Genomic DNA, 23,811 nt, shown 5'->3' with positions numbered 1-23,811 from the left:
TTTTCATTAAAGTTAGTTCTCATCTACACTGAAAAGTAGTTTGAGCCCAAGTAAGCTTGTTTTCAATCGATCGTGTGCAAGCCTGCATTAGTAAGAAACTGTATTTCAGGTAATCCATTTAAAGCAGTATGGTCTCTTAAATAAATATCAAGTAGAAAAATATTTGATCTGAAGTACACTGGGGAAAACATACATCAACACAGATGATCCCGTAATTCTTGAATGGCTTGACATTGTCACAGGTGTCTCTAATATTGTTGAGGAAGCCTTGAGGGCAATGAGATTTGCTATGTCAAGTGAGCAGCAGATTCTAATCAAATTCCTGGTTGCCTAGTTATGGTACTTGATAATGAAAAAATAAAAACACTGTTCTTATCAGTTGGTATGTGTACTGTTAGTATAAATTTACAGTGACACAACTAACAAAATGCTGAGACCTTATCCGAACTGTAAGAACTTGTTGAGTCCTAGGGAAGTAGAAATAACACCAAGAAATAACCACAAACCCTCACTGCAAAGTCATCTTATTGTGGACTCAAAACATGTACACTGAGGAGAATACCTTACCTTATATCCTCATCATAACACCCTTCTCAGGGCCCCATGAGACCATGCACCTTCCTTCATGATCACCTCATAAATAATTACCTCTAGTGGAGACTAGCATAGACCTGCGTCATCAAGAGAAATTCAATTTCTCTAAATCCCTGCTTAACTCAAGTTTCTGTTTAATGAACCGATTCCTGTATCCAAGCAAATGACACGTTTAGTAAAGCAGGGGATATAGTTCTACAAATTGTAATGAATGGAAAGCCCCATATAGAAATGCTATTTCCAGACATGGGTATATCCAACCTGACTACTTTAGAATTAATTCTTCATGCTGTAACTGTTTTTACATACTGGAACTTTGACAGTCTACAGAAGAGAGGAGAAGGACCAAGAAGTGAGGCAAACATGGGGTAAACTTTACAAAGTGTAAAACTCAAAAAGGTGTAAAACTCAAATGTTGGCAGGATAAACTAAGGACAAGTTTACTGCTAAAAAAAAAAAATGCAGAAACAGGTAGAGATAAAACAGGGGTACTGTGTTACTGAATTTGAAGCCTAACTTCAAATTCTCCCACATGACAAGATCCACTAACCACAACAACAAAGAATTCCCTATTACACAAATCATCCACTCAACTGACAGAGGAAGCCAAGAAACACACTGCTGGATTATTTTTTTAAGGTCCATCTGGAGTCCAAAACACTTCGTTGCTGTTGTTCAGTCACTAAGTTGTGTCTGACCCTTTGCGACCCCGTGGACTTCAGCACACCAGGCTCAGCTGTCCTTCACCATCTCCCAGAGCTTGCTCAAACTCACATCTAAGGATAGAAACCCGGTCTCCCACATTGCAGATGGATTCTTTACCCTCTGAGCCACCAGGGAAGCCCCCCTACACACTTGGTTTTCTTTGAAACCTTCTTTAAATTAACCCCAGGAATGGTGACATACTATCAATTTCATTCAAATGGGAGTTCAGTTAAACTGAATGTTTTCATTTTGAGAATTAATTTATAGGAAATGGCCAGCGAGAAGAAGCATCTCCTTTGGAAAATAACTGAATTTGATGTTTTGAGACTGAGCTGAGTAGGTGCTTAGATTAAATGAGATGTGTCAAAAATCAGTATGAGAACATGTCCGGAAGAGAACCCAGACCAGAGCACAGTGGTTACTTCCAGGAACTGGGTTTCGGGGAGGCAAGTGGAGGAAAGAGACGTCGCACTATATACCCTTTTGTATCTTTTAAATTTTACATAGTATGACTGTACCGTCTATTTAAAGAAGGGAGTACAATATTTTAAAAGTTATTATGTTTCTCCTATAGTATGAAGACCAATGACAACATAATCTTTTTGGAAAACCCTATCCTTAAAACAGTAAAATAAATAGCAAATGCCACTCCATCCCTCAGGTTAATGAGCTGTGCTATCTTGAAATCATAGAGAATGCACTAAAAAATAAAAATAAAGAATACACTCAATCAAGTGTCTTTTGGTGACAGACAGCAGTACTCACAAAAGCCAATTAAACAATTGTATTTCATTTAGTGTCATTACACATTATTTAACATACTCTTCAGGGCAAAAAATAAACGTGATTCCAAACTAATACTTTTAGCTGCTATCGATAAAAGAGAAAGAATACAGAGGGAAAACAATGTGAACTTTCTTTTTCTTTTTTTGCCTCAGAAGCTTTTAGTGATCCCAGGGCTGACAGAAACATAAACTGAACTTCGAAAAAGGAGGATGGACAAGACCATAAATAAGAGACCTGTGAATTATTCAGTGTAGCTTATTTTAAATCCTCTAATAAAAAAATACTCTTAATTGACTATATTATTACCACTGATTAGTATTAAAATTACTGAATCCATTCATGACAATAAAGAAAAGATCTTGGAATTACTTCTCTTTAAGGCTAGAATCGTCATGAAATTGGATAGAGACAGAAAAGAGCAGCCCATAGAATGGTATACAGAAAGTGGTAGCACATAAGGACAACAGCTTTTTCCTAGACCCACTTCTCTGTCTCTAGCTCCATACTTATACCCCTCCCTCGCTTCCCTCTCTCCTTCCCTACTTCCTTCTAACGAGACATTATTCCAGGCAGCAGGAATTCTAAGAGGTATCTCTTGGATGTGTACACAAACAATAAAAAAAAAAAAAAAATAGACAGGGGTATGACCATACAAGGAGATGCAGATTCTGATGTATTCTAATCTGGCCACATTCTAGTGCCATGAGTCCCAGTGTTGCCACAACATCTTTGCAAATGAAGATAAAGTTTGGATTGAGAGCTGTGATAAGGGAAAGAGAATTTCATAAACCTATTGAAAGTATATGAATAGGTATGCTCAACTCTGCTTCCTCTTGGCAATTACAGGCAAAATTTTTTTCTGCTAAAATTTTTTGTTAATTTATTATTACAGTTGTTAAATTAAAAATGTTTATTTAAATGATCAATGGCAGTGCTTTGAATATTTGAGAGCAACTCATAATGTAAAAAACTACTGTTTTGCTTTGGAATGCACTTTTCTTGTTACATTTCTTGAGCTAACGCTAAAATTAATCTTAGCCTATTGGGACAATAATGACATTTAAGCAGAGTAAACTGGACGAGGGAAAAAGCTAACTGAAGTTTTGCCAGAGTTAGTCCATAGAAAAGGTAATCCATATTTCAACATATATGCAAGGCATTTTAAATCCAGGGAACTAATGTCCTATTCTTTTCCTATTACTGTTTAAAAATGCTTCATACTTTTCAGAAAATGCCAGCTGGCTGCGGCTTCATTAGCTGCTTCTAACAGATTCAGATCAAGACTAGATTAGATACTGCAAGGTTTAGTGATGGTGTAAACAATCTCCCTCAGCTAAAATGACCTTAAGTAGTAAGGTAAAACAAAGCAAAAAATCTTAAGAGACTGAGATGCGAGGTTTTCAGAGGAAAAGGAAGCATTCATTGTACTCACAGGGGCAAGTACCTGCCATGGCCCAGGCATATGTTGTTCTAGAACACTTTCTAAATATAAATCTTCTCATCTACAATGACAAGTCCCATTTCTGAACACATTTAAATATGTGATAGTCATAGTTAAACCTAGGAATATCAGAAGGGGCTTATTTGCATTATTACTTTATTTAAAATATCAATAACCACCCCGACATTTAGAAATTACAAATTACATATTTACTGTTTGTCAGAAACTATGCTAATCTCCTTGCTTGCATTATCTCATCTAAAACTCACAACAACTCAGTGAATAAGGTACTATTTTAAACCATTTTACAGATAGGGAAACTACGGTAACTGACACACAGTAAGTGTCATGACTGATTTAAAAGCTCACACTTAACCTCTGTGCTATACTAACTTTAGGAATTTTAGTGATGAGGAGGAAAGAACTGGTCTTATTTATGTCACTATGAAGTGGTTCACATTGATACCTTGATGGTAACTGCTCAAATAAACTATTTCAATTTAAGCCAACTTCATCTATAATTTTACCTTTTAGGTGAAGCACGTTCCAGTTGGGTATACATACAGTTTTGACTGTAAAACTAATTAACTACTATTAATAGAGTCGTTAGTAAGGTCCAGGTGCTGCTCTCAGGTAGGTGTTATTTTTGTCATCCCTACTAAAGCCCTGAGGGGTTATATCTACCCTGCTTGTGAACACAAGAGCTGGGATTCAAACACAGGCAGTTTGGTTCAAAGGCTCCAAGTCACTGCTCTAGAGGCCTGCAACTGAAAGAGTTAATAAGCCAGTAACAATAATGAATTTTGTTCTTTGAGAAGTGAGGGTTGGAGCAGAGTGCCTTAAGTGGCCCAGGAGTTTCATCATTTTACAGCGTAACATTTTCTCCTTGGCTGCTAACCCTTTTGGGAAGCTAAATTTTATGTCAGAGGTAGACATGAGAAGGGAGAGGAATGGCCATAGCTATTTAATTGGCCTGGGGACCCCCTGCATCAGCTCCCACTCAGCATCACCCACTTCCTAACAGAGTAAGCTGGTAAGGTTCACTGTTTGAGAATAAATATGAAAATCTTCAGATAACATACATTTCTCTTCTCTTCTAATTGCTCCTCCTGTCTTACTGAGTCCATAACCCTAGGTAGGTTCAATGCTCTATGCTTGCTCCCCTTCGAAATGTCTTATTGATGTCTGAGTGGAAAGTACACTACTAATAATGAATATTAATTGTACTTCTCTTCAGGATTAGAAATATAACTATAGATTTTAATGAGGTGGTATAAGTTATTAACATTTATTTAGTGCTTTAAATTTTCACAATCTTATTTACAATGCACAATTTGCAATGTCAGTTCCATTTCTTAGTTGCAAAAACAGAAAAACAGTTTGGCAAAGTGACTTGCTTAAAGTTATGCAGCATACTGAGAGTGAATATGCCTAGCCAGGATAACTCTTTAACCAAAAGTTCTTATTGGCATTGATGATCTAACAGTAGGAAAAATGTAACATGTACTTAACTTGCAGTGCTGAGCACTATAAGTATATAATACAGTTCTCATAACAACCCGATGAGGAGGTTATTTTTACTCCCATTTTACAGATGAGAAAACAGTCTCAGAGAAGCCAAATCATTTACGTAAGATTGCACACTCATTGAGTGGCAAGAATCAGAATCCAAACTCTGGTCTCTCTGACTCCTGGGACTTCCCTCTAAGCCCTGGGGAATAAAAGTGCATGTGTAAAACAGTGGCTCCAGATGGTGAAGAATCCACCTACAATGCAGGAGACCTGGATTTGATCCCTGGATTGGAAAGATCCCCTGGAGAAGGGAAAAGCTAACCACTCCAGTATTCTGGCCTGGAGAATTCCATGAGCTTCCATGAGAGCTCAGTTGGTAAAGAATCCACCTGCCATGCAGGAGACCCCAGTTCGATTCCTGAGTTGGGATGATCCGCTGGAGAAGGGATAGGCTACCAACTCCAGTATTCTTGGGCTTCCCTGGTGGTCCAGCAGATAAAGAATCCACCTGCAGTGCGAGTAGACCTGGGTTCAATCCCTGGGTTGGAGAGATACCCTGGAGAAGCTAACCACTCCAGTATTCCGGCCTGGAGAATTCCATGGACAGTCCATGGGGTCACAAAGAGTTGGACATGACTGAGCAGCTTTCAATTCAATCAATTCAATGTGTAAAATGTTCTCCTTACCTAAAATTTTTTAAGAAGTAAGAAGATAGGAGGAGGGATTGCACCTCTATGCCAAAACAAGGAAGTATGGTTATTAGCTTAACCCTCTAAACTTAAGGTCCAAAATAAAAGAAAACATGGACAAAATGTTCCTGTTTCTGTCATTAGGTCCTATGTTGCTTATGTTTTAAATAAAAACGTACTGGGTTAAGGACATTGAATCATGGCTCAACTGGTTTACCATAATACTTCTCTTCATCCACACTATTTACTAACAACAATGCTACCTAGGAATAATAAATAGGAATGATATAATAATTAATAATTATAAATATAATAATATAATTAATAAATATAATAAAATTATTATATATGATGTAATAATAAGTATATAATTAAGAATATAATAACATAAAATGATAATTGGGAAATCATTAAGTGACAGCAGGAAACATTGGTTATGGGTTGTGGAAAGATACTACAAAAATTGGAAATGATATTAATACTGTGGGTACACATATACAGACATGCACACACACAGACACACAGATGTGTATTTGTTATTCAGGTATAAGAATATTGACCATGTCTAAAAATGGCTTTGTGCACTCTATTAGAATATGACTGCTTTTCAAATTGAATAACATCTGGTTAAAAGTAGGTTCATTTGCACAAATTTATGCTTATCCAAAACAAGATTTCAAAAATTTCAGCAACTAGATTGCAGTAGGAGAAGGTATATCAATAAGGCTGAACGTGTGGCATAATTCTTTTTTTAAAGCTAAGTCTTAGGACAGTTAAAAAATGAGTATTTATCAGGATCAAGATATATTTATTGGATTGACCAAAAAGTTTGTTCGGATTTTTCTGTAAGATGTAACAGAAAACCTCCAAGTGAAACTTTTGGCCCATCCAATATAATAGTAAAAATGTAAACTTTTCAGGTAAAACAGCCTATTTATTAATCAAGAATTATGCTTATCTATGAAATTAAAGTATGCTTGCTCCTTGGAAGAAAAGTTATGACCAACCTAGACAGCATATTAAAAAGCAGAGACATTGTTTTGCTGAAAAAGGTCCGTCTAGTCAAAGCTTTGGTTTTTCCAGTAGTCATGTATGGATGTGAGAGTTGGACTATAAACAAAGCTGAGCACTGAAGAATTGATGCTTTTGAACTATGGTGTTGGAGAAGACTCTTGAGAGTCCCTTGGACTGCAAGGAGATCCAGCCAGTCCATCCTAAAGGAGATCAGTCCTGGGTGTTCATTGGAAGGACTGATCCTGAAGCTGAAACTCCAATACTTTGGCCACCTGATGTGAAGAACTGACTCATTTGAAAAGACCTTGATGCTGGAAATGACTGAAGGCAGGAGGAGGAGGAGGGGATGACAGAGGATGAGATGGTTGGATGGCATCACCGACTCAATAAACATGAGTTTGAGTAAGCTCTGGGAGTTGGTGATGAACAGGGAAGCCTGGCATGCTGCAGTCCATGGGGTCACAAAGAGTAGGACACAACTGAGTGACTGAACAGAACTGACTGATGTTTTTTCTGGCACAAGCTGAAATAAAGATTGCTGGGAGAAATATCAATGACCTTAGATAAGCAGACGACACCACCCTCATGGCAGAAAGCAAAGAGGAGCTAAAGAGCCTCTTGATGAAAATGAAAGAAGAGAGTGAAAAGGCTGGCTTAAAACTCAACATTCAAAAAACTAAGATTGTGGCATCTGGTCTCATCACTTCATGGCAAAATTGATGGGTAAACAATGGAAGTAGTGAAAGACTTTATTTTCTTGGGCTCCAAAATCATTGTGGATGGTGACTGCAACCAGGAAATTAAAAGATGCTTGCTCCTTGGAAGAAAAGCTATGAAAAACCTAGACAGAATGTTAAAAAACTAAAGACATCACTTTGCCAACAAAGGTCTATTTAGTCAAAGCTATGGTTTTTCCAGTAGTCATGTATGGATGTGAGAGTTGAACCATAAAGAAGGCTGAGTGCTGAAGAATTGATGCTTTCGAACTGTGGTGTTGGAGAAGACTCCTTAGAGTCCATTGGACTGCAAGGAGATCAAGCCAGTCAATCCTAAAGAAATCAGTCCTGAATATTCTTTGGAAGGACTGGATGCTGAAGCTGAAGCCTCAATACTTTGTCCATCTAATACAAAGAGCCGACTCATTGGGAAAGACTAATGCGAAAGATTGAAGGCAGGACGAGAAGGGGTAACAGATGATGAGATGGTTGGATGGCATCACTGATTCAATGGACATGAGTTTACCAAGTTCTGGGAGATGGTGAAGGACAGGGAAGTCTGGTGTGCTGCAGCCTATGGGGTTGCAAAGAGTTGGACACGACTAAGAGACTGAATAATAACAATCTTTAAATTGCTTTTATTTGAGGCAGGGATCAAGGTGACCACATTTCCCACAGTAAACTCCTCATCTCTTTTTTTTATTGCCCAGTTGCTCTAGCCAACCAAAATGCAAGTCCCTGAACTGGCCAAGCTGTTTCACAGCCTTTGCTTGAGCTGTTCACATTGTCTGGAAAGCACTCTCTTTTCCCTGCCCATCCTCACATGACAAAGACTTATCTCCAAGATACTCTCCCCTAAGAAACTGCTCCAGATTCATGACTATTCTCCTTCCTTGTTTAAGAAGTGACCATTTCTTCCGCAGGCACTTCCCCACACATTCCCCTTCTATTACTTCTATCACATTACTCATCTCCTTATCGCATTTACTTACATGCTTCTCTATCTGGCTAGATTATAAACTGTGTTGAAACCTGTCATTCTGTAATAGACTCTGTGAACCCCTCCAAAGACATTTTTTTTTGGATGTATCATGAAGTCTAGGATTTGGATGAGTGCCAGAGCATTTCCTTCAGTGTTTTATATGAGTTCTTACTTTTACAATAGCTGGTGGCACAGTTGGTAAAGAACCTGCTTATCAATGTAGGACACACAAGAGATGTGGGTTTGATCCTTGGGTCAGGAAGAACCCCAGGCAAAGGAAATGACAATCCACTCCAGTATTCTTAGCCAGGAAACCCCATAGACAGAAGAGCCTGGCAGGCTATGGTCCATGGGGTCGCAAAGAGTTGGACACAACTGAGCATGCACACATGCAACAAGGAACAGAACATTAAAAATTCTTTAATTTGTTGGCCATGTTTAATTGACTTCCTTCTGAGGTCAAGAACCCTATTTGTCTCCAGAGCACTTCGACTTCACAGAACACCCCCCAGAAGTTACCCATTATCCTTGTAAATGTTAATGCTCTTATTTAGCTGGCAAGCTCTGGTGAGCACAGTGAGTTCTGCAACCTGAGCAGATTTTCCTCTCTGTAAAGGGTTACATTCTAGGGGTGAAGGTCGTTTTTTTTTTAACCTATTTTTAAATTTTTACCTAATAATTTTCTATTTTTGTTTTAAAATATGACCCATCAAGAAGAAAATTCAGTCTGCATTTTCTAATGAAATTTCTAATAAATCTCTTTCAGGCCTGGATTTTACAAACAGAGGTTGGAGTGAATTTCTTCAGGCAGTGGAAGAAAAGTTGCAGGATTTAAGTAGTATAACAATGATCACAAATAAGTAATAGCAAAGGTGATAGAATTTCTTAGGAGGTATGTGTATTTATGAAGATCTGTGGTGTATTTTCAGCGAGAATTAAAGATTTTACAGTATGAAGGAACATCAGATTTAAAGGCGGCTCCCCAAACAAGTTATCAATGTGTCTACTAGTTTAGTTGCTGTGACTATTGTTAGACAGATCACAGTGGGAAGCTGATTATAACTCACAAAAGGCCTGTTCATGTTTAAGATTCAAAGAGGTTTCCTTACCAAGGACTTAATTCATAAAGTCTTTGGTAAGGAAGGTGTTATACAAAGACATTATTATTTCAGAACTGGGAATCCACTTCTTGAAAAAGCCAGCACCACCTAGGATTCTGCTTAATTGCGTCTTAGTTACTGGCCTGGCAAAGTTTTGAACAGGCTATAGTCTGTCAGAAGTAAAGAGTTCATCTTCTGGGGATATATCCGGTCCTAGCTAATGAACTTTACTTAGATAAAATTATAAATTCTCTTTTGAGAAACTTATAGCCTTTCTGAACTGAAACAGCAAGTAGAGAAAATCAGTCTAAGGGCTTAGGTCATTTTCAGAACACAACAGAAGGTCATCCACATTTTGGTTACAGGCAGAATCACAGAGAAATTGACAATCTTTGAGGTTGGGGTTGTTGAATTGTGAGGAGCAAGAGTGTACCTCTGAGATATTTCCCCGGTGGTCTAGTGGTTTAGACTTCACCTTTCAAGGCAGGGGGTACCAGTTCGATCCCTGATTGGGGAGCTAAGATTCCACATGCTTCATGACCAAAAAACCAAAACATAAAACAGAAGCAATATTTTAACAAATTCAATAAAGTCTTTAAAAAAAATTATCCACATTAAAAAAAATCTTTTAAAAAATGGTGTACCTCTGAAATTCTAAACATAACTGTCCAAGACCTTGATTTCCCCAGGAAAAGGCAAACAAGCATTAACTATTTGATCTAGAGGAAAACATCAAGTGGTGGAATTTCCTGGGAGAACCATCAACCCTTCAATAAATGATATCAACAACAGTTTACATCCTGCAACTTGTCCTCAAAGCCTCACCTTGCTGGTCCATTAATTCTAAACTATAACATCCATGTAATTCATGCTCTGATTCATATGTAATCCGAATCAACATAATCCTCCCTGCCTAGAGTTAAAAGACCTGGCTTGAACCAAAGTTCAAAATCTCAGTAAATACCCCAACTTTGCCCTTCTCTGATGGAGACACCATTTAAACATTTTTGTGGCAGTGTTCTTACTTGCTGCAATAAACAATAAATTCAGCTTTGTGGTATCCACAGGTTGTTTAGGTAATGTGAGGGAGCCACTATTTGACAGTCCTTGAATACTAGGGATTTTGTCTCATTTATTTTTGTTTTTTACAGTATCTGATGAAGCTTAAGAAACCTAGGAAGCACTTTAAAATGTTACAAGTCAATATTGGTTGAATGAATGAATGATTGCAATATTTTGAACTCTTGAATGTTAGGCAAGTTGGCAAGCGTCTTTCTGAAAGGAGGTAGTTCTCATGAATGGTGGTACCTTCTCTTTAGGGAGCCTTGGGATTAGGATCACCAGATCTAGAGTTTAAAAATTTAGGGGGCTGGAGAACAGAGGATTTTTATGGCAATGAAACTACTCTGTCAGATATTGAACTAGTCAACCCATGTCATTATACATTTGTCCAAGCCCATTAAATGTACAACTCCAAGAGTGAACGGTAATGTAAGCTATGGTCTTGAGGTAATAATGATGAATCAGTGGAGGCGCATTAGTTGTAAGAAATGTAACTTTCTAGTTGGAGACAATGGTAATGGGAGAGGCTTTGTATGTGTGGTGGATGAGTGAATATGGGAAATCTGTACTTTTTTTCTAATTCTGCTGTGTACCTAAAATTACTCTAGAAGAAAAAAGTCTATTAAAAAGTAGAGGAAGCCCAGTTAAATGTGAATTTCAGACAAAGAATAAATTATTTTAGTATGCGTATCCCATATAATATTTGGAACATACCTATATAAAAATTATTCTGAAAATACATGATATCTGACAATCCTTTTCAGGATATATGCAGGGTATGTTTGGTTGACATGTCATGAGATGGGAGGGAGAGGGGTGTGTGAATACTGTTAGCAGAGGCCAGGAACACTTAATGTCCTGAAGTTATGGGACAGTTCCATGCAACAAAACACTGTCCCATCAAAAATGCCAACAACATTATTTGTGAAAACTGGAAGATTTGTTGGGTAGGGAATAAACTTCCTCTACCCTCTTCTGTGTACTATTTGGGGGCCTGCAAATTAAAGTGACAAAATCAGATTTATTTGCATGCAGTTTTATGCATACAGTTTATTTGTATGTATAAAAGAAGCTACTAACAGAAAAAGTAACCAGCTCATTAAATGGTTAAAGTTAGAGGTTTATATACTTGACACAGTAGGAGAAAAGGAGAGAGGAGAAAAGACTTCTACAGGAAGAATTTTAAGTTTATTTAAGAGAGGCAAATGGATTTTAGGAGAAAAAGAAGTTTGTGATAATGTTTGTCTAAGAAGGTACCGGTGGCTTTTCCTCTTCAAGGTTATAAATTTCTCCAGAGAGGAGATTTATGATAGATTTACTCCTGGCTTCCTTCCTGGGAGTAAAAACTGCCAGAGGAGGGAATTTATGGCAACCTCATTTCCCCAAAATTTCTACTTTTAATAAAGGAAGATCCAAAGCAGGTTCTTTCTACATCTGTTGAATCTCCAATGTCTTTAGTTTAAAATAATCTTTATACCAACTCTGGGGTTCTGAGTAGACCTCCATAGACTCTTATTTGTGAATTTTCTTTCTTTTTAAATGTGTTTTGTGTACAGTCTTTGAAAAGTATAGTATTAATTATAATCAGAATTTGGTAATACTTTTTCCTATTTATCCTTAGAAGGAGTCAGCTGTGATACACTGTAAAAGATAGAAATTGAAGCCTAAATTTTGAATGTCTAAATAACTTTATTTTTTGTATACTATAGACTCCCATAATAGTGAATAGGATACTCTTTTTAATCAGCTCTGTATTTCCTTCTTAAAAATAAAAACCAAAGATCAATGTAGTCAAAGTTGTTAAAGCTAAGATATATGAGCAATTTCTTCATTTAATAATAATACTGAAAAGCCAGTGTGGTTCCTTGTCTCAGTTTGTATAATAAAAAGTTACTGTCAACTGAAAAATATTGAACAATCTAAAAGTCTAAAATTATATTTATTTGGCAGACATACTGAGGACTTAAGCTTGGAAGACAGGATCTCAAATAGATTTGGAGAATTGTTACAAAGAGCTAAGGATGGAGTCAGGATACATAGGAGGCTTTGAAAACAAAACAAAACTGGTAGTTGGAACATGAAAAGTTTACTGCTAATTAAAGAAAACCAGGCATCTCAAGTTAATGAATTTCACACTTTTCTATAAACGGGAAGATAAAAGAGTCTGGTCTTGTTGAAATTGTTCCCTCCATATGCCTCTTGATTAGGGCTAGTATCCTGTTTTTCTCCATCCTGAATCCCCTCACGGTGCACAGTCGGGGCAGCTGCACTGGCTGATGGCTTTGTGGTCACAACATCCTTTGTTTACTGATACGGCAGACCCTTATCCACAGGACAAGGAATATTCTTCTGAGTTGAGAAGCTACTAGTCAGTACTACTCTTTCAGAACATATGACATGGTCACAGTCTGAACGAAAAACAGTTGCTTTGCTTTTTCTAAGTATTTTAATTTTGTAGGGATCCCAGGTCTTAAAAATGGGTTACATTTTCCCAAATATCAGCACTTTTCTTCATCTTCTAGTACCATACTTAGGATCTGCAGTGATTTACTTAAAACCTCATTGAGAAGTATAGAGATGCTAAATGTGACCAATGCAAAACTGAAAGAAAAGAAAAATAATTATCATAATTAGGAATAGTTGTCAGAAACACTCTTGGCTCACTTATTTGAGATAGAAACATCCAGGCTTTTGTTCCCTAGGTAAATATCCATTCCAGGAAAAGTTAGCTGTACTACAAGAAATCTGTAATCCTCCCAAACTGACTGGAATCCAAAACACAAAGCTATCTTAATCAGTTTTATTTTCATAACATATTTTCATATGCTCATGTTTTGGTTTCTGAAGTTCTGTTCACTTTTCAAGCATGCAAATTTCCTCAAGTTTTCATCCTCAGCCTTTGAGTTTTATCAGTTTCAATGAAATCTGCTCATACTGGAAGTTGCTCAAGCAAATATTGTTTGGTTGTATTATACTTTTCCCCCAGTGAATAATGTAGCAGAGCATTTGGTAGCCTACTTAAAATGCATTTCCACCCCCTTCCTTTATTGTCCTTCTCCCTCTGAGGCTATAAAGCCAGTTATTCACTCACTTCTCCAGCCTCCCTAGAAGCTAGGTGTTTGCCAATGTGACCCAATTCGGGTCATGGAGATACAATAGGAAATTTGCTCGTTAACTTCCCAGGAAGATATTCCTCCCTGGGAAAAGGAAAGGTGAAAGTGACGAGAACGTCTCTTAACTTCTCCATCTTTCCTGCTTTTCTATGTTTGGTGAGGAAAAATCTGAAACTGTTGAAGTCAATGTGTGTCTATCAGGAGAAATCCACATTTTTCTGTTGTACCATCCTGGAACCACTTTTTATTGTATGACACAGTCAAGTGTCTTCATTATGTAAGCCACCACTGGCTGCATAGTCTGTTGTGTATAGCCTAAAACAGACCATATAAATACTACTATTTATGTATTAAAATATTTATTATATCTCTCATGTTTACATTTGCAGATTAGGAAACACATGATTATGTTCCATTTGTTTCTTGCCTGGAATGACTACCAGAAAGTTAAAAAGATTCTGTGGAAATCTTTGGCACAATCTAATATTTCAATGAGAAAGGAAGAGAGGAACATAGAGACAATTGCAACTACTCTGTGTATTAAAGAAACATCATTAAAGGGATCCATAACTGGGAATTGCCATGTTAATATGAATATGACTGTTAAAGCTCAATAGTTTTCTAATCCTATCCCATCTCTTATGTGCACTCCTTTTTTGAATAGCATTATTGAGACACAACTCTCAATATTAATAATATTTTTTTATAAAATAAAATTCATACTTCCTCTTTGAAAAGGATTTTCATCCTATTTTTCAGAAAAATGAAGACACTCAAGTTGAACCTTTCTTGCCCCATCACTATCTTCTGTAACCAAAGGTTACACTCACCATTGACAAGTCCAACCCCTCTACCCCGGATTCCTACATCCTTGGTTTTTTATTCCATCAAGAATCTTTATAGTCTTTCTATTTTGTAAGAAGCTAGTTCTTTTTTTTTTTTTTTTTTTACTTTGTGCTACTGCCTTTTATTTATAGTGAATATTGGTTTTTCCATTTACAGAATCAACATAAAGATTTTTCCTTAAATAAAAGTATTGAAACAAAAGTTGAACTGATTTCAAGAAAAATACTAAGTAAACAATAATGATACACACAGATCATTAAAATACACAAACATATACACCTGTGTGAGATATATATATATATCTCACATGATGATCAAGACCTGAGAAATGTAACCTCTAGTAGAATTTTGCAAAGTGGAAAATCACTTGCAGAGAGATTTCCTAGTTTGCCCCAGGACACACAGCACAGCTGCAGGCACTGAGTTTGGGACTGGTGCTCTCCTCAGGACTGAGATAGATGACTCACGGTCCAGAACACACAGCATTGTAAGACAGGAGGCCTGTTTCTCTACAGGCGGGTAATTAAGCTATTCGGTGGTAAGGATCCAAGATTCAGACGTCCTCAGGAAAGGGGGAGTTTATTTTCGACATAAAAGCAACAGGTATCCTGAGTGAAGGCAGCAGTCCTCTGTGGAGCAGGCGCATCCGTACTAGGAGCCCAGACACCCTCTGCTAACTCCACTCTAGCCTTTCGGTCCCTCCTGTCCCTGTTCCACGTGGCACCTGCTCCCAGAGGCTCCCCTCCTGCTCTGTATTCAAAAGCCGACTGAGAGAAACCTGATTGGCCAGTTCAGGTCCGGCCTCCCTAATTGGCCAGAGCTTCTGTCCTCAGTCACCCCATAGGCTGCCGACCAAGTAATGGGTGGGCTTGTGTCAGGTGCCCAATCAGTTGAAAGCAGGGCCTATAAAAGCAGGCACGGTGCGCTTTCACACCTTGGCTGATTAGCGGGGACCCCTTGTGGTTCTCGCTTCTGGGAGAATTCTTGTCGTCACAAGTGTGATCAGTGCCAGGCATAGAAGGACGAGAAGTGGACGGGTGGTGGGAGCACCGAGAAGGAAGGGGCTCGCCGTGTGTGGCGGGGCAAGACTGCCATGTGAGGGGATGAGCCTTTTGCTGGGGCGGGCATGCCGGAACCTAGTGGACATGGACTGCCTGCCTCTCTAAGGCTTGACCTCAGAGACGTCAAAGTGCCAGGGGTGCCCCTGAGAGGTCGATGGTATCCCCCCTGAATGAAGGCAGCAAGGGCACAGGGAGACCAGCCATGGTGATGCCAGATAGTTCATTAATTCATGCAGGGACTCTGATAGGATGTAAAGTGCACTCTGTCAAGGGCAGGGAAAGGAACTGCCATCAGGAGGCAGTGTGCCAGCCTTTGAGCTGCAGAAAAGACCCCTCCAGTGGAGAGTGGAGCAGGAGGGGCGCGAGGGAGGGCTCCTGCGACAGCATCAGGACCCACCACTTGGAGGGGTTTACTTTCCAGCGGCTTGCCATTGTGGAAAGATCCAGCCAGGGTCCACTTTGCTGGGCATTTGTGCACAGACTTGGGCCACAGCTGTAGGCAACCATTCCGTGGTCACCAGAGATCCCAAAGAGGATGTGACAGAGACACTTTGTCCTGCCACCCTGTGACCCTGAGAACCTGTCCCTCCAGCACTGAATCTCGAGTTTGGGCACATGAAAGGAGGCAGTGTTTCCTTGCAAGGAAAGCAGAACTGCCACATAACTGGAGTTTGTCACCAAAGATGAGGGAGGAGAGGGCCCCCCAGGAACAGGAAGTCACAAGCACAAAGGTGTGGGGAAATGAGGGAGTTCCAAGTGGCTCTGTAGGACTGTTGTTGTTCAGTCGGTTGGTCATATCTGAATCCTTGAGACCCCATGGACTGCAGTACACCAGGTTTCCCTGTCCTTCACTATCTCCAGGAGTTTTCTCAAACTCATGTCCATTGAGTCAGTGCTGCCATCCAACCATCTCATCCTCTGTCGCCTCCTTCTCCTCCTGCCTTCAATCTTTCCCAGCCTCAGGGTCTTTGAGTAGGACTGTTGGGAGGGTTCTAGATGGGAATGTCCCAACATGATGCTGGAGGACCCAATGGGTAGGCCAAAAGTTGTACTGAGGGCAGTGGTGAGCCATGGCAGGATTTTAAACCAGGAGCAGCAGGTGTATGCTCATTCGCTCTGTCGTGTCCAACTTTGCAATCCCATGGACTGTAGCCCGCCAGCTTCCTCTGTCCATGGGATTTTCCAAGCAAGAATACTGGAGTGGGTTGCCATTTCCTTCTCCAAGGAAGCTAGTTCTTAGATGCAAATTTCCAAAGGAGGCATAAGCAGTAGGGTGTGATCCAAATGGGGTTAGCTAAACAGTGTGGTCAGAGACCAAGAGGACCGGCCAGGGCAAGACTGCTGATTAGACTGAGTCAGCTGGGCTTGGCAAGTTTAGGAGACTCATCGGGCTTTAAGGTATCTTTTAAAGGTAGCAATCAAGGTCAGAAAAGCAAACTAACTAGACTCTTCAGGACAGTGGACCAGTGCTAGAAAGAACTTGTTCTCTGATTGATGCCTAGGAAACCATTGCCTTCTTATCTACTACAGTCTAAGAATTCTTCAGTCAGCACCTTTCTCTGTCAGAGCCTTCTAGATATTGGGGAAATTTAAAACAAAAAGATTTTTAAAAAGAAGTATGGGAGGAAGGAAAGGCAAAAGAAAAAGGAATAAAGGAAAGAAAAGAAAAGATACTGTCTTCATCTATTCAAGAGCTCTCAGTATTCAAGTCAGATTTGAGGCTTAGCTGGAGGACTGGAGTCCCTTGTGCATGATAAGTCACTTCAGTGGTGTCCAACTCTGTGCAACACTATGGACTCTAGCCCACCAGGGTCCTCTGTCCATGGGATTCTCCAGGCAAGAAAACTGGAGTGTGTCGCCATGCCCTCCCTCCTCCAGGGGATCTTCCCGACCCAGGGATCAAAACTGAATCTCTTATGCCTCCTGCATTGGCAGGCAGGTTCTTTACCACTAGCACCACCTGGGAAGCTCATTTGAGTCTCTCATGGTAGACTAATTCTTCAGAACCTTGTAATTTTCTTAACAGCTTTCCTTTCAATATCCACCTTGAGAAGAGGACACTGACTAAGTACAAAAGCAAAGACAATTTATGGATATGGCTGTCAGATAATTCCTCTTTATCTCCTTTTTGTGCATTTAGAATTGTGACTCAGAGGGTAAAGTGTCTGCCTGCGGGAGACCTGGGTTCAATCCCAGGGTTGGGAAGATCCCCTGGAGAAGGAAATGGCAACCCACTCCAGTACTCTTGCCTGGAAAATCCCATGGAAGGAGAAGCCTGGTAGGCTACAGTTCATAGGGTCACAAAAAGTCGGACACGACTGAGTGACTTCACTTTCACTTTCCTAAAATCCTTGGCTTCCCTGGTGACTCAGCAGTAAAGAATCTACCTGCCAATGCAGTAGACTCGGGAGACTCGGGTTTGATCCCTGGGTTGGGAAGAATCTTTGGAGAAGGAAATGGCAACCCCCTCCGGTATTTTTGTCCATGGAAATCACATGGACAGAGGAGCCTGGCAGGCTACAGCCCACAGGGTGACCAGAGTCGGATACGACTTAGCAACCAAAGCGCCACCACCACTACCTAAAATCCTAAATCCAATGCTCTCTTCTTGGACTGTAATTATTTTTACACTCTGAGAAGCATACTTTTTTTTTTTTTTAAGTAATGTGCTTTTTGAAGACCCTGATATGCTTCCTTGGTGCCCCTCCCATTCGCCTGACTACATTAGAGGAGTTGACTCTTGTTACTACTGTTGGGTGGGCACTAAGCTTTAGTTATTGGTTCTTTAGTGCTTGCTTTCTTCACCTTCTCTCCTTAGAAACCACCTTTCTTCCTGAGGGTCAACTCTGGATACTTTAAATGACTGTTTCTTGGTTTCATATTACTAACTCTGTAATGATTCCTGAGCTCCAACCCCATTTCTCTAAGTATCTGCTACTATGGATGTCCTATGATTACTTCAAATTTAAGCACTGAAGTCAGTCTTAGCCTTACCTACCCAAAATGGCTTGTCCTACCATATTCTCCTTATTTTTTCACTACATTAGTAAAATGCCAGTTACCTAATACTGTTAATGAGCAGCCTGTCTCCATTTCTAACCTTTTATGAGAAACTTTCAAAATTTTATCTCCTTCTTTTCCAGGATAAAAACTTTCTAGGAAGAACATTAAGCAAACAAATGTACCAGGTTAGACCCCCATACATCATTATCAACAAGAGAAAGTTAGAAACAGGTAAAAATATCATCCTTATAATTTTTTAATTTCATTTTTGAAAAACACAAACTTGAGGATGAGATTATTTTTTCAGAAATAAATACAGTTAAAGTGACTTTTCCATGTATAACAAAAAGGTATTTCTTTTACCTCTCTCTACCTCCTAAGGTTTAGAAAGCAAAAAGTCCTGTTTACTAAAAATCCATCATTGGTTCAGACTGATGTACTTTAATTGAAGCACTCTTTACAACCTGGAGCCCTCTCTCTATGGGTGCTTTTGATCCAGAAACTATAATTAAAAGCCTCTGAGTAAATAGCAGTGTTCTTATAGAACACAGGGAAATTGTAGCCATTTGAATTTCTAGCAATTTCAGCTACAGAGAAAAGGACTTTTTAAAAAAGCTGCTTACTGAATTTCCCTCTTAAGAGGGTTCTCTTTTTCTTTCTGCTACTATATGGAAAGGAAAAATCAGCAAGTAAAATCAGAATAACATTTATCCATTCCTCATCTCTAGTTTTTTTTTTTTTTTTTTACTTTCTCAGAGCTCTAGTATATGTTTTTCCGTAGAACTAGTTTTCTACATGGTGTCTATATTTTCATTTTTAAAAATTGTACCAACAGCAATTGAACCAGTTATGTGAAGTTATGTACAAAGCACACTTTAGGAATGGTATTATTGCCTTTCTCCTATATCTATTGCTCTTCCCTCTGTTACTTGACATGCTAATATTCCACAATGATTCAAGAAAAGTGAAACTCTCATGCTGGACAGAATATAAACCACTATGTTCTTGGGCTCCAAAATCACTGTGGACGGTGACTACAACCATGAAATTAAAAGACTCTTGTTCCTTGGAAGAAAAGCTATGACAAACCTAGACAGCATATTAAAAACCAGAGACATTACTTTGCCTACAAAGGTCTGTATAGTCAGAATTATGGTTTTTCCAGTACTCATGTATGGATGTGAAAACTGGACAATAAAAACGGCTGAGCACTGAAGAATTGATACTTTTGAACTGTGGTGCTGAAGAAGGCTCTTGAGAGTCCCTTGGACTGAAAGGGGACCAAACCAGTCAATACTAAAGGAAACCCTGAATATTCATTGGAAGGACTGATGCTGAAGCTGAAGCTCCAATACTTTGGCCTACTGATGCAAAGAGCCAACTCATTAGAAAAGACCCTGATGCTGGGAAAGATTGAAGTCAGGAGGAGAAGGGGATGACAGAGGATGAATTGGCTGAATGGCATCACTGGCTCAATGGACACGAGTTTGAGCAAACTCTGGGAGATGGTGAAGGACCAGGAAGCCTGGCATGCTGCAGTCCATGGGGTTGCTAAGAGTTGGACAAGACTGAGTGACTGAACAATAATTAATTATTGTGGCTTCACATAATTGGGTAGGAAAGGCATCACACAGGACTGGACCAAGGGTTCAAGTAACATCATGATATCCTCTTACTCTTACTCAAAAATGAACTTTACTTTTTTCTCTTCATTCTCTTCTAAAACACTCAGACATCATCTATGTTCAGGGATGATGGTCCTTTCTTTCAAAAATGTAAGCTGTCCCTGATAGTTGCAGAGAAGGATTCTGATTGACCCAGGGTCCATCCCTGAGTCAATTACCATGGCCAGAGAACCCCAAATGAGGCAGTAGAGTTTAGTGGTTAAGAGCAAGTACTCCAATGAAATTTTGCAGATTTACGTACCTTCCTTTTAATGTACTCTCTGATACTTGCCAGGTTCATAATCCCATTTTCATGGGAACTACCACTGCCTTTTCCCCAACTCAGTGTAGGGGCCTGAAGCCTAAGCATTGACCAGTGAGAGACAGCCCAGGTTGTGCTTGTTCATTTCTCTTCTCATCCCTCCCTATATAGCAGCTATTTCTACTTCCCTAGGTAGAAGTGGAGAAAAATAAGGATATACTCAATTCACTTCTCCCTACGTTTGTGAATATCTATGGGAACTCTGATGATTTGTTCTTAGCTTTCAAGCATTGCTTCTGGGAAATACAGTAGAGCAATACTAAGCTTCAGCAGAACCTTCTACTTGCGTATTGACTCTAGCTGACCCCACTTTATCTGTTTCTTTCCTAACATGGTTGTTACTGACAAAATTCTGCTGGTAAAAAATATATATTTTTATATACCCATAAATATACAAATGTGTCTATTATTTATATGTGTATATTATTATTTCTATATATTATATATAATATTATATTACTTAGTTAGATATTGGTAGACAGTGTGTGACTGAACTTCACTAGTCCATCTTTATGCAGAAGTAACCTCAGTTTATATGGCATAATTAAAGGAGCCACTCAAGTGACTCTCCCTAGACATAGGTTGCTTCAAGGGCATTTGTTATGTTGTCCTAGGCAGAAAAGAGGCTGGCAGTTTCTGTTGTTGGTAAATTTTGTGTTCTGCCTCACCAGTTATTCCATTAAACATATATGAAAGAAAGCATGCACAGTCCCTGATAAGCTTTGTTCATAATCTAATTGGGTAGCCCCTCCCCGCTTCCTGCACACAACTTCTCTTTTCTTTGCTTTCTGAATATAAAAGTCTTTTGTAATTATCCCTTTCCATGGTTGAGAAACATTTCCAAATTTTCTGTTCATTAATCTAGCTCTCTATCTCATCTCACCGTTTTGGCTAGCGGCAAGTGGTAAACTTTGATGATTTACCAAATCATCTTTCCTTTTTTTTTTTTAAAGACTTTTTTTTTTAGAGACATTTTAGGTTCACCACAAAATCAAGAGGAAGAAGCAGAGATTTCCCAGAAACTCCTGCCTTTACACGTGAATAGACTCCTTATTACCAACACTCCTAACCAGAGCAGTACATTTGTTACAACTGATGGACCTACACTGACATATCATAGTCACTGAGTTCATGGTCTGGACAGATGAATGACATGTATCCACTCTGATAGTATCATATACAGTATTTTCAACACCATTTTAAAAAGCCTCGCTGCTCCACCTAGTCATCTCCCACCACCAACCTCTGGCAATGACTGATCTCTTTACTGTCTCCATAATTTTGCTTCTTTGAGACTGTCACAAAGTTGGAATCATACAGTATGTAGCCTTTTTAGGTTTACTTCTTCCACTTAATAATATGCATTTAAGGTTCCTCCATGACTCATCATGGTTTAACAGCTCATCTCTTACTAGCACTGAATGATATTCCATAGTCTTGATGTACTACCATTTATTTACCCATTAACTTATTGACAGACATAGTGTTACTTGTAATCTTGGAAAGCGTAAATAAAGCTGTTACAGACATTTGTGTGCAAGTTTTTGTGTGGAGATAGTTTTCAACTCCTTTGGATAAATTCTGAGGGGCATGACTGCTGGATCACATGGTACGAGTATATTTAGTTTTGTAAGAAACTGTCTAAGTGTCTTCTAATGTGACTGTATCATTTTGACTCTCATCAGCAATGAACAAGTGTTCCTGCTGCGCTCCATCCTCTCTGGCTTTTAGTGTTGCCAATGCTCCAGATTTTGGCCATTCTAATAGATATATAGTAGTATCTCATTGTTGTTTTGCATTCTCTCATGATATGGAGCATCTTTTTATATGCTTATCTGACATCTGTATATCTTCTTTGGGGATGTGTCTGTTAATGTCTTTGGCCCATTTTTCAATCAGGCTGTTTGTTTTCCTATTGTTGAGTTTTAAGAGATCTTTGTGTCATTTGGGATAACAATCTTTTATCAGAAATACCTTTTGCAAATATTTTTTCCCAGTCTGTGATTTGTGGTCTTCTTATTCTCTTGGCAATGTCTTTCACAAACCAGAAGTTTTTTTACTTTACTGAAATTCAGCTTATTCACTATTTCTTTCATGGATCATGACTTTGGTATTATATCTTAGAAGTAGGCATCAAACCAAAGATCATCTAGGTTTCTCCTGCGCTATTTCCTAGGAGTTTTATAGTTTTGTGTTCTAATTTTGGGTCTTGGATCCATTTTGAATTAGATTTTGTTAAGGGTAGAAAGTCTGTGTCTACATCAAATTTTTTGCACATAGTTGTCCATTTTTTCCAGCACCATCTTTGCTCCATTGTATTGCCTTTGCTTCTTTGTCAAAAATCAGTTGAATATAGATCAGAGTCTGTTTCTGCATTCCCTGTTCTGTTCCACAGATCAATTTGTCTGTTCTTTCCCCAAAATCACACTGTCTTGCTTACTGGAGCTTTATAGTAAGTCTTGAAATCGGATAGCATCAGTCCTTCAACTTTGTTTTTCTCTTTCAATTTTGTTCTGGCTATTCTGAGTATTTTGCCTCCCATAAAAATTTAGAGTCAACTTATCAATACCCACAGAATAACTTGCTGGGATTTTGATTAGAATAGCCCCTCTACTTCATTCTGTCCCAGAGTCAAATGCTTTCAAGTTACTCCTGGCTAAACAAAACTGCCTGCTGCTGTCTTCCTCATGGCTTCTCCTTTCCCTTTCAAAATTACATCTTTTGACTTCTGCTTCCCTTCTAATGAAAACTCCAGTAGATGTTAGAAGAGCCATGACCTGATGTACATGACTTACTGCTAGTTTCAAAAGCTTCCTAGAAGTATTTTCTTTTCACCAAGTGAATATCTAAAACTGGCTGTGTATCAAGGAGTTTTCTAGTTGGACCTGTATATTTTGCCTTTCAACAAAAGCTGGCCTTTATAATCTGGGTGTTGGGTCAAGGTAGGGAGGTAAGCTTTCCTTCCATCTTGAGGAAGGGGAGGAGAAAACTATTCAGGGAAGATGGTTCTTTCTACCAAAGGCTCACTGAAGACCCAAACTTAAAAAAAGTCCTGTCTCTTCTCGCCTTGTCAGCTAAGGAATAGCAGACCCTGACTGAACTCGCTCTGGGCTTCAGGGAGCTTTGGAGAACATTTAGAGGGCCTTTGTAGCCTAAGAGATCTGAGTTCAAATCTTTGGATGGAAATATGACCTAAATCTA

This window comes from Odocoileus virginianus, chromosome 3, assembly GCF_023699985.2.
Source record: "Odocoileus virginianus isolate 20LAN1187 ecotype Illinois chromosome 3, Ovbor_1.2, whole genome shotgun sequence".
Lineage (NCBI taxonomy): Eukaryota > Metazoa > Chordata > Mammalia > Artiodactyla > Cervidae > Odocoileus > Odocoileus virginianus.
Note: the sequence above shows the minus strand (reverse complement) of the source record.